The sequence below is a fragment of the Hyaena hyaena genome, unplaced genomic scaffold (assembly GCF_003009895.1).
Source record: "Hyaena hyaena isolate Hyena2069 unplaced genomic scaffold, ASM300989v1 scaffold_1381, whole genome shotgun sequence".
Lineage (NCBI taxonomy): Eukaryota > Metazoa > Chordata > Mammalia > Carnivora > Hyaenidae > Hyaena > Hyaena hyaena.
Genome location: NW_024082014.1, coordinates 238,382 through 259,062, shown reverse-complemented (window position 1 = coordinate 259,062; position 20,681 = coordinate 238,382).

Here is a 20,681-nt window from a genome sequence, read left to right as displayed (position 1 = left end):
AAAAATATAAAATTTAACATAAATTATTATATCTGAGACCTGACAAGTTATTCTGAAATAACCATATCATAACCACACATTATGATGAAATGTGATGATTAGCTGTGGTACATAAAACAGTGGGGCAGATTTAGAAAACTGGTTATTAATTTTTTTTCAAATATCTCAACACATCCAGACTAAAGAGGATGAATTGATGGAATTAATAATTTGGTACACAGTGAAATTGTAAAGATAAGTCTTCCTACATTAGAAAAAGATATGTATTCTAAATTCTTTTAAGTTTTATTTATTTTTGAGAGAGAGAAACAAAGTGTGAGTGGGGTAGGGGCAGAGAGAGGGAGACAGAGAATCTGAAGCCGACTCCAGGCTCTGAGCTGTGAGCACAGAGGCCGACATGGGGCTTGAACCCACAAACCACGAGATCGTGACCTGTGCTGAAGTTGGCCACTTAACTGAGTCACCCAGGTGCCCCCAAGAACATGTATTTTAAATATGAAACCACTTTTGAAAAGCTAAAATCCTTTGGGAGGAGACTCTAAGTACACAGAACAAATTATCTAAAAATATTAACCACTGAATATCTGTAAAGCACATAGTGCCTAATAATGTATTATGATTAACAAGAGACTTCGGATATAAATCTCCACTTTCTTGAATACTAGGCAATATCATTTATTTCCCAGAAATATTATACCTTAGGATGTATACAAAATTATATATATTTGTAATTGGAATTACAACTAGGTCAGTGATATGAGGCATTGTTTCCTATATCTGGTAAGGTATCTGGTATCTTAAAATGGTAGGTTATCTGCCTGGTTTGCAATAAATTTAGATGACATTGTTTGTTGGATATTACTGACGCACCTGGGTGGCCCTGTCAGTTGAGCATCTGCTTCCAGCTCAGGTCATGATCTCATGGTTCGTGGGTTCAAGCCCCACTTTGGGCTCTGTGCTGACAGCATAGAGCCTGGAACCTGCTTCGGATTCAGTGTTTCCCTCTCTCTCTGCTCCTCCCCAATCATGCTCTTACTCTCTCTTTCTGTCTGTCTGTCTCTTTTTGTCAAAAATAAATAATCTTAAAAAAATGTTGGATACTACTGCATTACATGACTCCATAGTCCTGTAACCCCAATTGTCATATAAAGTTTTCTATTCCTTTAAGATATCTTATTTTAAACAATACAATGATTATCTAAGAAAGACAGTGACTATTATTAGTATTTCCCACCACTTAAATAATGTTTATGAATTTAACTTGAGTAAAATTACTAAAATATAAAAATAAAAGGAAGGAAGGAAAGAAAGGAAAAAGGAGGAAAGATAAGAAATATATAAGATAATAATTCCAGCAAGGCTTCCTCTGGGGAAATTGGAAACATTCCAGATCAGAAACAAGAGTTGAAAGGAGAGGTACATTTTGTGGTCTCTTTACAGTAAAATACTATGATAATAATAGTCATCATTAAGCATTGTTGAATATTGAATCTATCACTACTAAAGTTAAATTATATATATATTTCATATTACTATTAAAGTTATATATTTCTATTTTATTAATAAAGTTGAATATATAAACATGTGTGTTTGTGTGTGTGTGTGTGTGTGTGTGTGTGTGTGTGTGTATGTATATATGTGTGTGTGTATGTGTGTGTATATATATAGATTTTGCCCTGGAAAGGCTGTTCCTTCTTCTACAGTGCCCATTACTTTTTTTTTTTTTTTTAACATTTTTTCCCTCTGTGTTAAATTATTTTTAGATTTCCTTGCAATTTACTTCTAGTCATGTGTTTACAATTAAATTATTGAATCAAAACTCTAAGGATTATACTCAATCACAACCAATCAGTTATAAATTAGAATAATAACATATGAAGCCACATCATAAATGTTATAGTAAAAATCAGCAAATGTTGGGGTGCCTGAGTGGTTTAGTAGGTTAAGTGGCCAACTCTTGGTTTGGGTTCAGGTTATGATCTTATGGCTGGCAAAATCGAGCCCCACATCTCTGTGTTGTCAGAATAGAGCCTACTTGGGATTCTCTCTCTCCCTCTCTCTCTCTGTCCCTCCCTCACTCATGCTCTCTCTCTCCAAATAAATAAACTTTAAAAAAAACAATCATGTATTTGATTCAATCAATCAATAAACATAACTATTTTTCTGTCTAGTAAAATAAATATTTTTCTAGGTCTGAGAGTGAAAGAATTTATGTGCACTTAATATACATGCACATTAATTTTCAAAAATCAACTCTAGAGGCACTATAAAAACGTGTAGTTTTTAAATATTTTTTTAAAGTTTATTTATTTGTTTTGAGAGAGAGAGAGAGAGGGAAACTGTGAGTAAGCAGGCCACAGTTAAGAGAGAAAGAGTGTATCTTAGGCAGACTTCACACTCAGAGCCTGTCACGGGACTCAATCCCACAACTGCAAGATCACAACCCAGGCATTTCAAAAAATCTTGTAGGGTTTTAAAAAAGACTAAAGAATTTTCATAACTATCTTGAGCTAATTTCACATAAAATAATAGAAGCTTTCAATCCTCAGTGACGTTTACAACTCAAATATCAATAAAAATGAACTTAGCTGATCCTAGCATCCAAAGTTAACAATTAATTTCAACTATTCAATACAATTTTGCTCCTAACAATAAACTTGATTCTTCCCTTGACATTAACTTCCTTTTTTTTTTTTTTTTTTTTAAAACAGGCTTGGGAGACCCACTTTGTTCTATTTTCTCATTCCAAAAATCTGTCATTTTTGCTTTCTCCAGCACTAGATATATCCAAGAGGCTATGCTCCAAAAAGTTCATTTTGGCCCCAGGTCATATATTTTCTGCATATAAAATAGTCCAGCCCTTAGGCAGGCTATAGCATGCTCCTAGGCTCAATTCCCAATACCTAAGGTAAATTGTTTTATGCTGTCCCTAAAAATGTAGCCCATGTTAGAATAAATGTATGAGAATCAATGCACATTTAAAAAGCCTTTTTCTTCTCCATTGGAATGCAAGGTGGCAACATAAATAAAAATGAAAAATTGAAAAATAAAATTTTAAGTTCTATGAACTGCATTGTCATAGATCATTTAAATTAAATACTTAATGCTTAGTTCTTGAAATCACAATATGAGGTATAATTAGAGCTTTACTTTAATGGATAGAAAATCTAAGGCCCACAGAATTTATGAAATCTAGGTGACACAACTATTATATGCTACACTATAATAATTATACTAAATAGATATAATATGTTGATAGGTATAATATGATAAGTTATCACAGCAATCCCTACCAAATAACACCAGCATTCTTCACAGAACTAAAACAAACAATCCTAAAATTTGTATGGAACCAGAAAAGACTCTTATTAGCCAAATCAATTTTTAAAAAGAAAACTATAGCTGGATTCATCACATTTCCAGACTTTAAGTTGTTTTACAAAGCTGTAATCATCAAGACAGTATGGTACTGGCACAAAAACAGACACTCAGACAGATGGAACAAAATAGAGAACCCAGAAATGGATCCACAAATGTTTGGCCAACTAATCTTTGACAAAGCAGGAAAGAATATCTAATGAAATAAAGACAGTCTATTCATCAAATGGTGCTGGGAAAACTGGACAGTGATGTAGAAAAATGAACCTGGACCATTTTTCCTATACCATACACAAAAATAAACTCAAAATGGATGAAGACCTAAATGTAAGACAGGAAGCCATCAAAGTCCTAGAGGAGAAAGCAAGGAAAAACCTCTTTGACCTTGGTCACAGCAACTTCTTACTCAACACATCTCCAGATGCAAGGGAAACAAAAGCAAAAATAAACTATTGGGACCTCATCAAAATAAAAAGCTTCTGCACAGTAAAGGAAACAATCAGCAAAACTTAAAGGTAACCAACAGAATGGGAGAAGATATTTGCAAATGACATAGCAGATAAAGGATTAATTCTATAAAGAACTTATCAAATTCAACACCCAAAAAACAAATAATCCAGTGAAGAAATGGGCAAAAGACACAGACACGTCTCCAAAGAAGATATCCAGGTGGCACATCTCCAGAGAAGATATCCAGATGGCCAACAGACAAATGAAAAAAATGCTGAACATCACTCATCATCAGGGAAATACAAATCAAAACCACAATGAGATACCACCTGACACCTATCAGGATGGCTAACATTAACAACTCAGGCAACAACAGATGTGAGTGAGAATGTGGAGAAAGAGGATATCTTGTGCACTGCTGGTGGGGATGCAAACTGGTGCAGCCACTCTGGAAAACAGTATGGAGGCTCCTCAAAAAATTAAAAATAGAACTACCCTACAACCCAGCAATTGTACTACTAGGTATTTATCCAAGGGATACAGGCATGCTGTTTCGAGGGGCACATGCACTCCAATGTTTACAGTAGCACTATTAGCAATAGCCAAAGTATGAAAAAAGCCCAAATGTCCATCGATGGATGAACAGATAAAGATGTTGTATATATATGCAATGGAGTATTATTTGGTAATCAAAAGGAATGAAATCTTGCCATTTGCAACTATGTGGATGGAACCAGAGGGTATTATTCTAAGTGAAATTAGAGAAAGACAAGTATCATATGACTTCACTCATATGAGGACTTTAAGATACAAAACAAATGAATATAAGGGAAGGGACGTAAAAATAATATAAAAACAGGGAGGGGGACAAAACATAAAAGACTCTTAAATATAGAGAACAAACAGAGGATTGCTGGAGCGGTTGTAGCAGAGGGGATAGGCTAAGGAATTAAGGAGACTAATATATTAAGGAATCTATTACTGAAATCCTACATGCTTACTAACTTAAAAAATAAATTAAAAATAAATTAATTTAAAAATATATCGCAAAAAGTACAATATAATACTAATTATATAAAAATATAATGTATAATTAGCTCATATATTCCTAGGTAGAAAGATGTATTTTGAAATGTCCATGATATCTTAAATTAGTTTTCAATGTTTCTATTTAAGTAACTATAAGTAACTAAGCAAAAATAATCTCTCAGTTGTTAAGGTCAGTAATTCACTAAAAATGTGCATTTCTTCTTAAAAATAGGAGGATATATGTTTCAAAATTATCATAAATAGGTGTCACTGTTAACAATTACTAGGCTTTGTATAAATATCAATTTATAACATAATTTAAGAAATCAAAGATTTTACCCGATTAGCTATGATGTACATATAAGTATCCTTTACTGTACTTGATCATACAAAGAGTGAAGAACAGGTACAAGTTGTATATACTGTGTTCTGTGCAAGGATGGCCAGCCAAAAGTTTTAGTAATAGGTCTGCTTGTGAAATTATATGATGTCACATTCACAAGGAAGGGCTACTTTTTTAAAAACTCATTTACAAAAGGTCACATCTTGCACATGTGTATCTACAAGCCTGGAACATTCTAAATTGTTTGATTATATTTTCTAATTTTCATGATGTTCCATAGGGCCTAGAAACAAATTCAAATAAAAATTGTCTTTTTATAAGTTCTTTTATAAAAACAGAGAGTTGGTATATTTAAAATGACAGAGAATTTCTTTGCAAATTATCACTGTGTGTGCAAGGAACTGCTGCACCCATCTTGCATCAAGTCCCCTGAGTGTGCTTTTCACCAACTAACTAAAAGTGGTGGTAAAATATATTGCAAAATCTTTCTTATTGAAACACGAGAAAACCAGAAAGCAAGAAAACCTCAGGGCCAAATATGAAGTTAAGTGTTAATCTAGAGGGGCAAACAAAGATTTAAACCAATGTCGGACCTGGAGGCATGCACCAGTGCTGTTGATATTGAGATTCTATTTCTTAAGGACAAGGTGCAGGGAAAAATGACAAAACCCAGTGCTCACCCAAATTGGGCAATTTGAAGCCATCCCCATTATAAATCTGGAATCAAATGAACCTATCATGAGAATGACCTGGACATGAAAAACCTTGTGAATTTCAAACTTGTTGCTCAATTATAGGAAAAACAAAAACAAAAACTCTGAAAATCATTACCATAAGCCAGCATGTCTACATTTTGAGGCCCAAATTCCCATACCGATATGGTCTAAATATACTCAAACTGAAATTTTATTTTAGGTAATCTATAGTTATCTTCATTTGTATGTACCTTCAACTCAGAAAACATTTTGAATAAGATAAATTCTAAAACAAAAGTTAAAAACAGAATTTATAGGGGCACCTGGGTGGCTTAGTCGGTTAAGCGTCCGACTTTCTCTTAGGTCATGATCTCGCGGTTCGTGGGTTCAAGCCCCGCGTCGGGCTCTGCTGACTGCCAGCTCGGAGCCTGGAGCCTGTTTCAGTCTGTGACTCCCTCTCTCTCTGACCCTCCCCTGCTCACGCTGTCTCTCTCTCTCTCCTAGAAATAAATAAAACATAAAAAAAAAATTAAAAAAAAAAACAAAAACAAAACAATTTATAGGGTGGGACACCTGGGTGGCTCAGTCGGTTAAGTGTCAGGGTCTGACTTCTGCTCAGGTCATGGGCTCATGTCTTTTGAGTTTGAGCCCTGCATTGGGCTCTGTGCTGACAGCTCAGAGCCTGGAGTTGGCTTCCAAATCCGTGTCCCCCTCTCTCTCTGCCTTTCTCCTGCTCACACTCCATACCTCTCAAAAATAAATGTTTAAAAATATTTTTAAGACCAACAGAATTTATAGGAAAGGAAAACAGGGGAGAGTATAATCAGAGGGCATACATTGTTTTAATACTGGAATTTTCAGAAACAATAAAATACAAATACATTATACTTAAATATTATTTAAATAAAAAGGAGTGGAAAATAGACAATGCTTTATTATTTTACTTTTATAGGCATTATGTTTTATAAAATTTAGCAAGCAGATCTCAAAAAAGAATTGAATGGTTTAGAAATATACTATTGAAATTAATAACTCACATGATTACTTTAGACGCAGAGGAATTTTTTTAATGAACTAGCATTTAAAATTGACAAATTTATTCAAAATGCAACAGCGATCAATCAAAAACAGGCATCTGTAGGAGACACAAAGGGTAGGTAAGAAATCTAAGATACACAGAACTGGATTACTAGAAATCACTAAACTTTTCAAATTGATAAAAGACCTTAAAAATCATATTAAGGAAGGACAATGACATTGAGACAGAAAAATTAAAAGATATTTGTAGTTCAAATGAAAGTTCAGACCAGATATTATAAAAACACTCAAAGAACAAAGAATAGATTTCTTAAAAAAAAAAAAAAAAGCAGAAACTTTATTGACCGACAGCAACCAGTGGAAGTTATAAGACAAAAGGATCTCTAAAATTTATTTAAAAAATAAATATTCAGCAAGAACCATATGTTACACAAAACTGTCTTTTAAAAATATGACAAAAGGGGTGCCTAGGTGGCTCGGTCAGTTGAGCATCGAATTTCTGCACAGGTCATGGTCTCGTGGTTTTTAAGTTCAAGCCCTGTGCTGGGCTCTATGCTAAGAGCTCAGAACCTGGAGCCTGCTTAAGATTCTGCATCTTGCTCTTTCTTTCTGTCCTTACCCACTTGTACTCTGTCTCTGTCTCTCTAATAAACATTTTTAAAATTTTAAAAATAAATAGAAATGACAGAATAAAACATTTTCAGAAAGTAGTGCTTTTATCAAAAGACTACTGAAAGAAATTACAAGGGTATGATTTAGACAGGAGGATATAATCCCAAAAATACGTAATGTGATGCAGGGATGCCTGGGTGGCTCAATTGGTTGGGCATCTGACTTTGGCTCAGGTCATGATCTCACGGTTCCTGGGTTCGAGCCCCACATAGGGCTCTGTGCTGACAGCTCAGAGCCTGGAGCCTGTTTCAGATTCTGTGCCTCCCTCTCTCAGACCCTCCCCTGCTCATGCTGTGTCTCTCTCTTTCTCAGAAATAAATAAAACATTAAAAATTTTTTAAATAAGTAATGTGATGCAAATAAGAATGAAAATAGAATAGAATAGAAAATATTAAGGTAATCTGTCATTAATGAAATATGAAATTATAATAATGTAAATATCAATGACAATATAATATAAACATCATTTATAGTTAATAGATTAATATTAATAAATAATAAAATATTATTAATAAAATAATTGTTATATCTAATTTGCACGTTCAACAAGAAAACATGAGGAAAAATTCTTTACCTAATATCATTTATATTGGAGGTATAAGTGCTGAGTTAAATGGCTGCATCTTTTTTACTCTTTGAGTAGAAGGAACCAATTTTAATCATTTTAAAGCTGACTGTAACTTTTTTAAAAAATGCAATTACAAAGAGAATTAAAAAGTAAGTATACATACAAATGGTTGGAGAAAAAATGGGATGAGAAAAAAATGAGAGCCCCCCCAAAAGATTAATCTACAGTGATAGAAATCACCAGCATTTGCTTAGATGTAGGGGTAGTGGGCACTGACTGGGAAGAGGCAGAGAGATCATTTTTTCTGTGTTGTAAATAGTCTCTATCTTGATTATGGCAATAATTGCATGGGTGTACACATTTATCAAAATTTAGAACTGAACAATTAAACTGGGCTTTGTTGTTCATAAGTTAAATTTTGATATACTATTTATTTTATTTACTCTATAATAGTCTTTTTCCTAATATGTTCCTTTCTAAAATTTTTTTTAATGTTCATTTATTTTTGAGAGAAAGAGAGACAGAGTGTGAGTGGGGGAGGGGCAGAAAGAGAGGGAGACAAGAGTCTGAAGTGGACTAAGGGCTGTCAGTACAGAGCCTGATGTGGGACTCAAATCACAAATCACGACATCAAGACCTCAGCCAAAGTCAGATGCTTAACTGACCAAGCCACCCCGGCACCCCAATATAATAATGTTTTAAAGAATATTTATATTCTAAATAAACTTAGAAGCTGAATGGACAAGGCTGAGAACTGCCCATATTAATTTAGAAAAGCATACTGTTAGGTATCCTTCATAACAGAAAATGAAAAGGCTAATAGATAATGCTTCCATACCTCCTACATATTTCTTTCTTGAAAAAATTGCATCAGTAGTCAGTCAGCTGAATGAGTCTTCAGAAACAGTGGGTTTTGACCAAATCCCAGCTATAACAGTAACAATAAATATGTTTCCTGCTAACACTTCCTCTTTGGCCCAGGGGAATATAGTAGTTCAACTCCAGCATCTTGTTCACAAAATTTTCATCTTCCTCAGAGCTCCCTTTTTGTATTGGTTCCAAAATGACACCAGCAGCCTCCAGCTCCTGAAGCTCCCTTTTACTAGACAGAGTTCATTCACTAATTCATTGACTCTATTGCTTGTTCAGCTATTTCCCAAATTCAGTTTTCTATTCTATCTTCCAAATACTTTCCTGCCACAATTATTTTAACTTTCTATTGCATGTACAAGGAAGGCACCAGTCAACAGCACTCTTAAATTTGGGGACACATATCAAGCACTCCAAAAAACAAACTGACAATCCCTAAACTTGCTGTGAAGGGTTAATATCTAGTATAGTTTGTCCCTGACCAACTTTGGAATGGAGAACTAACACTCCCAGCATGTATTTATTCACAAAAATCTCTGTAAATCCTCTCCCTCTCTCTCACATCCCTCAGAAAAGATTGAAGAGTCCTTGAATTAGTTCTAGGATATGTTCTTTGTCAATTTCACTCAAAGTGCTCTGTCATACATTCACATTTTAGCTATCACGTTGTTACCAGAATTGAAAGCAAAGCAGCTAGATACATGAGGATAAAATTGAATCTGTTCCATTAAGTCAAGAATACATTTCTTCCTAATGTACAAAGTCCTGTTTGTATCACTAAAAAAGGCAACTAGTGGTGTCTAGTAAATTGGGAAAAGTTTCAGAAAGAAGGCTGTATTGCAAATATACCTTGAAAAAATAGTTTATAAGAATAAGTGGGAAAGAATGCTTTAGACTGAAAAAGGAATGATACAAAGAACATGACATTCTTCTCAGAAGGACAAATAACTATAGGTAGATGCAGTGTAATTTTGTGGGAAATTAAAAAGGGTAGGACAGAAAATTTAAGTGGGAAAAATGCTGAAGTGTGTTTATTGCTATTCTAGAAATTTTAGATTATGTCATATAAAAATGAATGTTCACAGACAACCCATCAGTGACACTTAAAACATGGGCTGTCACTTTATAAGTACTCAAATATGTGTGATTTATTGTGATTACAATAATTACAAAAACATTTAAATCACCACATTACAACTTTAAATGTATATTTTGAAACATAACTCTGACAGCACTATGAAATATGAATTAAAGAAACCAGAGACACGGATGTCAGAAAATAATTTCAATGGATTACATGAAATGGTGAGCGTCTGAATTAGGTCACTAGCCAATAATGAGGAGAAAAGATGAATTAAATTCCATGAGCACTAAGTATCTGGAGAGATGTGAAACACAAAAAGGGCACCTATCCTTCCTGGGGAATTTTCATAGAGGCAGAACCCTCAGGCATGTTGCTTTTGTTTTATTTTATTTTTGCATCTTATGAAAAAACAGGAGAGTGAAAAAAGTGAATTAAAAGAGGTTAAAGACAGCACTGAGCTACATGTACAGGTAAGTTTGGTACAACAATAATCCCCATGTTTTCTGTGACCCATGAAGAAACTGCAAATGGTAGAAGCATCCAGGGATAGCTTGCCAGCTTTTATAAGAGCCCTCACCTAAAAATAAAACAGACCATCTCTCTGTCTTCCCAGAGACCTTAATGGAGTGAATCTGATTCCAGAAGAGGTGGGGAAAATACATTTTTCTTTATGTGATTTTCTATGGACGAAGGCTATGAGAGAGCATGCAGAACTCACAGAACAATCAAATCCATTGCCCCAAAAGGCTTATGTTGATTCCTAGCCTTCAGAAGAATAACACCCCGGAGTTAAATTAGCAGCAGGCCCAATAGTTTTCCAGAGCCTGCCATAGAACAAAAAAGAGGATGGACTCCATCCAGTGAGGTTTGCCCTACCATAATTATTATTAAACTTCTCTATTTTTGGTGGCAACTCTCAAGTTTAGAAACAGGGAATGTTAGATGAAAGGAAAAGAGTATTTATAAAAAGAAGGAAATTGGAAAGAACTTTGAAAAAATGATTGCCCTGCTGATTTCTGTTGGAATATATATTTTCCAAATGAATATATTCTTACATATACACATGCTCATGTATATATACATTCTTACATATATTCTACATATACACAAATGTGTATATATATGTAATTTTCTACTACCCTAAATGAGCAAATGCAAATTAGTATATACATATAAGAACAATTATACACATATCTGATAAAAGACACACAGTAGTTCCTCACTACTCACTTTTGTGTTTGTGAACTTGCCTATGCATAAAAAATACTTGTTACCCCAAAACTGATACCCCCTGACATTTCTTGGTCATTCATAGACAAACACAGAGCAGCAAAAAAATAGAAGTCATCCAAAGGTGCACATTCCCAGCTGAAGTCTAAAGAGGCAGTGCTCTGCCTTCTTGTTTCAGTTGTTATAAAGGAACAGCCAGAGGACAGAGAGAGTAAAGGTAACACAGTGTAGTATAAGAAATCTGACTACGGATATAGTTGGACAGGGTGTGAAACTTATTTTCTTTTGTAAGATAAAACAAAATCTATCAAGATTAGTTGTTCAGGATATAAGATTATAATCATTATGGTTCAAAAGGTGGCATAAAAATGTTGAATTTCAATTATAAGAAAAATAAAGTATTACATTTCTATATACATCAAATCCAGGGCTACCAAATTAATACTAGATGGAGTAGATTGTCGATGACTTTTAGGAATACTTTCAATAGCATTTAATTGTTTTTTTTTTTTTTAATCGGTTTTTCATAGGCTGAGGAAGAAACAAGTTAAAAAATACTTGCTGTTAGCATGGACTATTCCTTTATGATGTTTAATAATGAGGAAAACTAAAACCACAAGGAAAACATGGGGGAACTAAAGGGATTTAGGGATGAAATGAAAACCTGTAGGAAAGGAATTGGGGATGGTGGATAACTGGGGATCGAATATTCAGGCAGGGCATAGTGGAGGTATTAAGAATACTCAGGCTTGAGTGCTTTTATTTCCTATGTTCATTAGGAAGCAAACTACCAGTTAAAATGTTGGCAGTTAGTTTACAGGAAATGAGGATAAAGCATTTCACAGCAAGCACTGCAGTGAAAGAAGACTAAGTTGGGGTAAGTGATACAACTGATGAGTAGTGTTGAAGTTCCCAGAAGTTTCGAGTTTGAATAAATAAATATGATTTGGAGCTAATCAGATCAGTTTTGTAATTTTCTCCAACATGTCCCAAGTGTTTGGGGGCAGGAGCAGAGAATACAGATGGTTAGATTCACTATGTGAAGGGTATTAACAAGGCATTTGCAGTGGCAGAAAAGAAAGCTAAGGAAATAAAATGTGCTTAAAGTGAAACCAGAAAGCTAGGAGAATAAGTAAGAATTGAAGAGGGAAGTCCATAAGAGAATATATCTTTGAGGTAGTGATCAAATGATAAATCATCTGATTCTAAGTCTTTGGAGCTAGAAAAACTCCAGTAAAAAATAAAGTTTAAGGTATTGTTACCAAAGTGAAGCTTATGGAAAAAAGAAAAGAAAAACTATAGAAATAACCCCCCCCCCCTAAAAAAAAGAAAAGAAGAAAAACAAGTTACATAGCCAATTATATTATGTTAAGGTGGCCATAGTTAGCAGGAATTAGGATTAAGGGTAAATCAACAGGTAACTGTTGCTTCAGCAGATATGAGAGACATGGAACCCAATGTTGCACAAATTGTTCCATTTATACTTATTTTTCATAAAGTTTTGACTTTGCCTACAGACTTTGTCTATTTGTTTAATTAAATTCAAACTGGGTTCTATTAGTTGGTTATTCCTCATATATCCGTACTTACAAATGTTTTTGTCATACGCTGCTTGTGATGATACTGGATGACTGTCTATCCTATTATAAAATAAAACTGCCTCAAAGGCTCCCTGAGTGCCTGTATCCCTCCAATCTGTTTTGAACTTTTATCTAGTTATTATTCATTACTGAGAACCTATCCCTAACATGTGTGTTCAAATTATAAGCTTCATCATGAATTCCTCACTTTATCCCTCACCTCCTTTCCACGTTGATCCAGTTATACTAAAATTATCCAATCAGAATGTTTCCCACCTTTCACAAGCTAACCATCCATGGCCTTCAAAGGCACTGGTCCATAAGTTCTCTGACCCTCCCTGCCCTACAGGCAACAAAATAAAAGAGGTGGCATTGCTGTAGAACTTTCAGATATTAAAAGATTATTAATAGAAAGATTCAAACAATCCTATAATCATAAATGCAATAGTTTGTATGAAATAGGCAAATTCATGTGAAAACACAAACCACTAAAGCTTATTCCAAAAAAAAACTTAAGCTGGATTTTTATTTTTATTTATTAAAATTTTTAAAATATTTATTTATTTATTTACAAATAGTTTATTGTCAAATTAGTTTCCACATAACATCCAGTGCTCATCACCACACGTGCCCTCCTCCATGCCCATCCCTCCTCCCCCCCACATCCATCAGTCCTGTTTTTGTCAGCATTCGAGAGACTTGCATGGTTTGCCTCTCTCCCTTTCCTCCACCATTTCCCCCCTTCTTCTCCCCCTTGTTCCTCCGTCAAGTTCCTCCTAATCCTCCTATATGTGCAAACATATGATATTTGTCCTTCTCTGCCTGACTTATTTCGCTCAGCATAACACCCTCAAGGTCCATCCATGTTGCTACACATGGCCAGATTTCATTGTTTCTCATTGCCATGTAGTATTCCATGGTATAGATAAACCACATCTTCTTGATCCATTCGTCCGTTGATGGACACTTAGGCTCTTTCCATGTTTTAGCTATTGTGGAGAGTGCTGCTATGAACATTGGGGTACATGTGCTCCTATGCATCATCATTTCTGTATCCCTTGGGTAAATTCCTAGCAGTGCTATTGCTGGGTCATAGGGGAGTTCTATTGTTAGTTTCCTGAGGAACCTCCACACTGTTTTCCAGAGGGGCTGCACCAGTTTACATTCCCACCAACAGTGTAGGAGGGTTCCCGTTTCTCCACATCCTCGCCAGCATGTAGAGTTCTCTGATTTGCTCATTTTAGCCACTCTCACTGGTGTGAGGTGGTATCTCAGTATGGTTTTGATTTGTATTTTCCTGATGAGGAGGGACCAAAAAAAAACCTTAAAACTACTAAAACTTACTTCAAAACAAATTCAATAACTTAAACATCGTATATCTTTTAAGGTACTGAATTTCTAACAAATGGCTTTCCAACAAAGACATTTCCAGAACCAGATGGCTTTACTGATGAATTTTTCTAATCATTTAAGAAATGTATAATAAGCCAACATAAATTCTTTGAGAATATGGATTAAGAGTGAATGCCTACCGATTCATTTTATTTGGTACCTCTCAAGTCCTTAGTTCCTGGAGGGATCTCCCCAAGATCCCTGCCTCTACAGGCAGCATTCTGAGATGAGCAAATCATTCTCCCTCCTGTCTGCCATCAGCATTTTTCAAACTGCTGGTTCTATGATTTTCAAACATTTTACATACACACTGAAAATATGTAAATATGTTCTCTATTCCAAGAGTTATTTTTCCATGTTATGGATGACGTCTTTTGAACCACAAAATTTTTAGTTTTGATGAAATTAATTTACCTATTATTTTCTTTGTTGTTTGTGCTTTTGGTGTCCTAAGAAAATGTTGTTTAAACCGAAGTTATACAGATCCTTTACTTTATTCTAGGGTTTTTATAGTTTTGATTCTTACATTCAAGGAGAGTATCCATTTTAACTTTTATGTGTGGTATGAACTAGGGCCCCAAATTTATTACTTGCATTTTGATATCCAGTTGTTTTGAGAACCATATACTACAAATTCTTCATTGAATTTTATTGGCAGCCATGTTAAAAATTAATTGACACTAAAGGTAAAGATTATTTCTGGCTTTTAGTTTTATTTCTGTTAATCTGTATGTCCATCCTTATTATATTATACTGCCTTGATTACTAAAGATTCGTAGTAAATTTTTAAATTGTTATTGTAAGCTACTAAACTTTGTTCTTTTTGAAAATTGTTTTGTACTTTCTTGGTACTTTGTATTTTCATATAAATTTTAGGGTCACCTTGCCAATCTCTGTGAGAAAAATGCTGCTAAATTTGATAGGAATTACATTGAATTCAGAGATTACTTTGAGGAGTACTGCTTTCTTAGCACTGATGAAACTTCCAAACAACTATTATGAGATAGATTTCCATTTATTTAGGTCTTTTACTTCTTTCAATAACATTTCATAGATATCAGTGTACAAGGTGTGTAGTTCTTTTGTTAAATTTATGCCTGTGTTTATGCTTTTTGCTGTTATTGTCAAAAGGATTAGTTTCTTAATTTCAATTTCAGATTGTTCACAATAAATGTACAGTAACGGAATTTATTTTTCCTTATCAATATTACATCCTGACACACTGCTGAATTCATTTATTGGTATGTACAATTTTGAAAACTCACCACTTTAAGAATAAATGTTATCATTTAACTCTACAAAAGAACCTAACATAGACTTTAGTAAAAGTCTCTTGGATAGTACCCTGTTGTAACTGGTATATGAAATTATATCAATCATGATTCAATCAAGGAAAGATTATAATTTCTCCCCAGAACACACACACACACACACACACACACACACACACACACACACACATACATTTATTTACCAGTCTCTCTAGAGCTATCATCTTTGTGTCTGATGTTGGGGGCTTTTATATCTACAAGGTAGGCAGATGAAGAGCAAAGATAGACATAATATGGAGAAGCATGAATCCACAGTGACAGACTCATATTCATGTTGTTCTCTCACTGTCTCCAAAGTTGTATTGTGGAGAACCTGGAGCCCTTCCTCAAAGAGCTAAACACATGAACTGGCCCAGGAATCACAGAACCTAAAGGAAGTTCTAGGCAGAAGTGAAGCAGCTAGAGGTCCAATTGTGCCACTGAAATAAACTGGAAGTTAATTTACAATACGTGTAATCTGTAAATGCACCTAGCAACCTTATAGCAACTTTCTAAGTATAAAAACAATATGGTCATCAAGATTAAAAGCTTCTACACAGCAAAGGAAACAATCACAAAATAAAAGGCAGCCTTTGGAATGAAAGGATACATTTGCAGGTGATATGTCTGACAAAAGATTGGTGTCCAAAATCCATAAATAATTCATCAAACTCAAACATTCCCAAAACAAATAATCCAGTTAAGAAAGAGGCAGAAAACATGAAAAGACATTTTTAGACATCCAGATGGTTAACAGATACATGAAAAGATGGTCAGCATCACTCATTATAAGGGAAATACAAATCAAAACTACAATGAGATATTACCTCTCATCTGTCAGAATGGCTATAATTAATAATACAGGAAACAACAGATCCTGGTGAGCATGTGGAGAAAGGGGATCACTTTTGCATTGCTGGTGGGATTGCAAACTGGTGCAGCCAGTCTGGAAAACAGCATGGTAGTTACTCAAAAAGTTAAAAATAGAACTATCCTATCATCCAGGAATGCACTTCTAGGTATTTACTACAAAATTATTGACTCAAAGGGACACCTGCACCCTGATATTTAAGGCAGCATTATCTACAATAGCCAAATTATGGGAAGAGTTCAAATATCTACTGACCGATAAATGGATAAAGTGGGGGCACCTGGGTGGCTCAGACAGTTAAGCATCCAACTTCTGGTTCAGGTCATGATATCATGGTTCATGGGATCAAGCCCTGCATCAAGCTTTGTGCTAACAGCACTGAGCCTACTTAGGATTCTCTCTCTCTCCCTCTGTCTCTTCCCCTCCCTGACTAATGTTTTCCCTTTCTCTCTCTTTCTCAAAATAAATAAATAAACTTAAAGAGAAGTTGTGGTGTATATATACGCAACGGAATATCACACAGCCATAAGAAAGAATGAAATCTTGATATTTGCAATGACATAGAGCTAAAGTGTATTATGCTAAGTGAAATAAATCAGAGAAAGACAAACAGCATATAATTTCACTCATATGTGGAATTTAAGGAAAAAAAGAGGCGCCTGGGTGTCTTTGTCAGTTAAGCGTCCAACTTCAGCTCAGTACATGATCTCACGGTTTGTGGGTTCTAGCCCCGCATTGGGCTCTGTGCTGACAGCTAGCTCAGGACCTGGAGCCTGTCTTCAGATTTTGTATCTCCCTCTCTCTCTGACCCTCCCCTGCTCATGCTCTCTCTCTCAAAAAAAAAAAAAAATTAAAAAATTAAATAAAACATTAAAAATTAAAAAAAAAAAAGTCCTTTAAGGAAAAACAGATGAACATAGGGGAAGAAAAAAAACAGAGAGACAAACCATAAAACAGAGTTTTCATACAGAGAATAAACTGAACGTTGCTGGAGAGAAGGAAGGCAGGGAGATGGGTTAAATGGATTATGGGCAATAAGAAGGTAAGTTGTGATGAGCACTAGGTGTTGTATATAAGTATTGAATCACTAAATTCTAGTCCTACAACTAATATTACACTATATGTTAATTAGCTAGAATATATATAAAAACTTGAAAGAAGAAAAAAACATTGTTTTGTGATAGTGAGTTATGTGAGTTCTTGATGCATTTTGGATGCTAATAACTTTTTGTCAAATATGTCATTTGTGAATAGCTCACACAATATGGCTGATGATTCCTTTTGCTCTCCAAATCTCATACAAAATATTCCTGTAGCACCCTCTAACCAGAAATATACTAGGAAGATAATTATTACAAACTGTGTTGCTCTAGTCCATTTGACATATATCAAAGCTACCTCAATGCAATATTGAAAGCTATTTTGAGAAGATTTTAAGGAATTTTTAGTAGGTCCTTAAGGATATTAAACAAATTACATCAAAAACATTTTGAAGAAATTTGACAGGCTGATTTATATGCTATCAAAACTGGTATTGAGAGTTACTCAGCATTATTATTTTACTTTGAGCAAGACAGATGTGACATTTTCAAAGCTGTATTCTATCCTCTATTGTTACCTGCCTATTATAACTAAATAGTTCTGGAATATAGTTCTTATTTAGTTTGAAAATCTGAAATGAACCACATGCCTGACATATAAGTTCTGATAGTTCACTGTGGCATCTAGTGATGTTACATATTTAAAATTTCTCTTATTTAGGGGCACCTAGGTGGCTCAGCTGGCTGAGCGTCTGACTTTGGCTGAGGTCATAATCTCTCAGTTCATGAGCTCAAGTCTTTCCCTGATTGAGGTGAGCTCAAGGCCTGCTTCTGGTGAGCTTGATCCTTGCTTTGGGGTGAGCATGAGTCCTGCTTTGGGTGAAATTCGGGTGAGCCTTGCTTCTCTCTCCCTCACTCTCTCTACCCCTTACTCACTTGGTACACTCGCTTCTCAAAAATAAATAAAATATAAATGAATACATACATACATATATACATACAACATAACATTTCCCTTATTTATATTACGTTTTGTTGAACGTATTATTCACAATGGAAACTGTCCCAAACCCAAACTAATAAAAAAAAAAAATTGTGATGAGAAACTGGAACAAGCATTAGTTTGAAATTTGGAAACAAAGGAAGATACCTTGTTTGGGCACAGAACTAAGTTAAATCTCAGTGTGGTTTGGAAATCATTATTCTCTTTTATCCAGAATTATGAAATACTTAATTTGCTTAGAAGGGGTGTGTTAAATATGTGTCACTTTTGGGTAAACTCTTATCTTTTTTTAAATTTAAGATTAAAAAGTAATCTATATACCTTAATCATATTAAGTAAACTACTCATTCTTTTAAAAGTGTTTTATATACCAATCAATGAATAGGTCAAAACTAAATTTAAATCATGTTTTCATTAAGCTCTTAATTTTTAAGAATTATATATGTATGTAATATTTATATAGAAATCAAAATATCCAACATCATTCAAAGCAAATCTCTTAAATATACCCTGCATTTGGAATGTTTAAATTATAAATGGACAGAAGGTAGATTCTTTGATAGAGAATTCTTCTAGTTAAAAATATAGCTAAATAGAGATAATTTAATTTTTTAGACATGTTACTTAAACACAAAAGTTGTTTAATTACAATATTGAAATTAATATTTAACACACAAAGTATTATTGTCAAACACTTTCAAAGCAGATGTGACAATTTCATTCATACTCCACTTATTTATTTACTGTTAATATACTTATTATGAATTATTTGTCAGTTATATTACATTTTATGAGTGTTTATGGTAGGAGTTGGAACTGATGGAGATTTGGTCCATTACAATTTATTCCTATAGCCTATCTTTAATTCAAGCATCATTGATTTAACTGATTTTAACACCTCCCTTTTATTTTTTCAAAACATGTATTATCTGAGTCTTACTGAATTTGTGAGGTTTATAAACTGAAAAATAACCCCAAAGTGTGTATGTGTAAAATGTAGAAAAACTAAATCATATTTTTAAAACTCCAACTTGGTATAATTTGTTTATATAATGGTAACATAAAATTATCTAATTTCCTCAGAAACTTGTTTTTTGATATATCCTTTTAAAAGGTTTTTATAAAACATCAGAATTTTGTATTTATTATGTTTATTTATTAAAAATAATTACCAGCAAGTAACTGTGGGATGCATATGGAATTCATGTGTATTATGTTAGGTAGAGCTGTGATTTATTCATAATGAATAACTAATTTTACTTTATTTTGCAAAACATACTTAAAATTTTTCAGGCTTTATGTGACATCCTCAAGAAAAAAAAACACTTGAATATGTTTGGGAGAAAAAAAATATAACCTTATTTTTAACTATACCGGAGTATAACTAGCTTATTTATTTTTAACTAACTTGTATTTTGCCAAGGTCACTTTTAGGAGAGGAAAAAAAGTGTTTTGCCATAAGTGTAGAAAAGCTATTGAAAATTCATACCTACATGGGATAGGTATTGCACTTCATAACTTTACTGAAATCAAACCGAAATATTTCTCCCATTTTGATAAAAAATAATTTTCTCCCAGTAGGGAAGTTACAGGATAAATCTGTTCAATGTGCCAGGAAGGGATTCATGACCTGGCTTCTATTAACAGAAATGGGGTGTCTTGCAGCTATATCTCCATAAGTTGCACTGAAAAATACCTCTGTAAGTAAAGATTCAACCCAAGGGTTAGTTTTTACTGCAAGTTATAAACTTCAGGAAACTGGGTATATAATAGAAATGCTGACACAACCTTAAAGATAGCTGCCTGAACGGAGTAACTATAATACTCCAACTCCTTTATTTCAGAAAGTGTGAGTGTTTATGTTGCCACTGGATAAAAGAATTGATGTGGAAATTACTCATGCTTGTTGAATTGCATGGTAATAAAAGAAAATCTTGCTAAATAGAGATTTGGGTAAAATGGAATATGGAGTCGATTTTCCCTACAAAACCATTTTTACAAGTTTTATGCTTTATGCTTATGTTCTACAAATCCTGCACCTTGTGTCATTTATCAGTTCTGCATTTCATTTGCAAACACTTCACTGATGAATTAATTTATATAGCAATAATGAGACAGTCTACCCAGA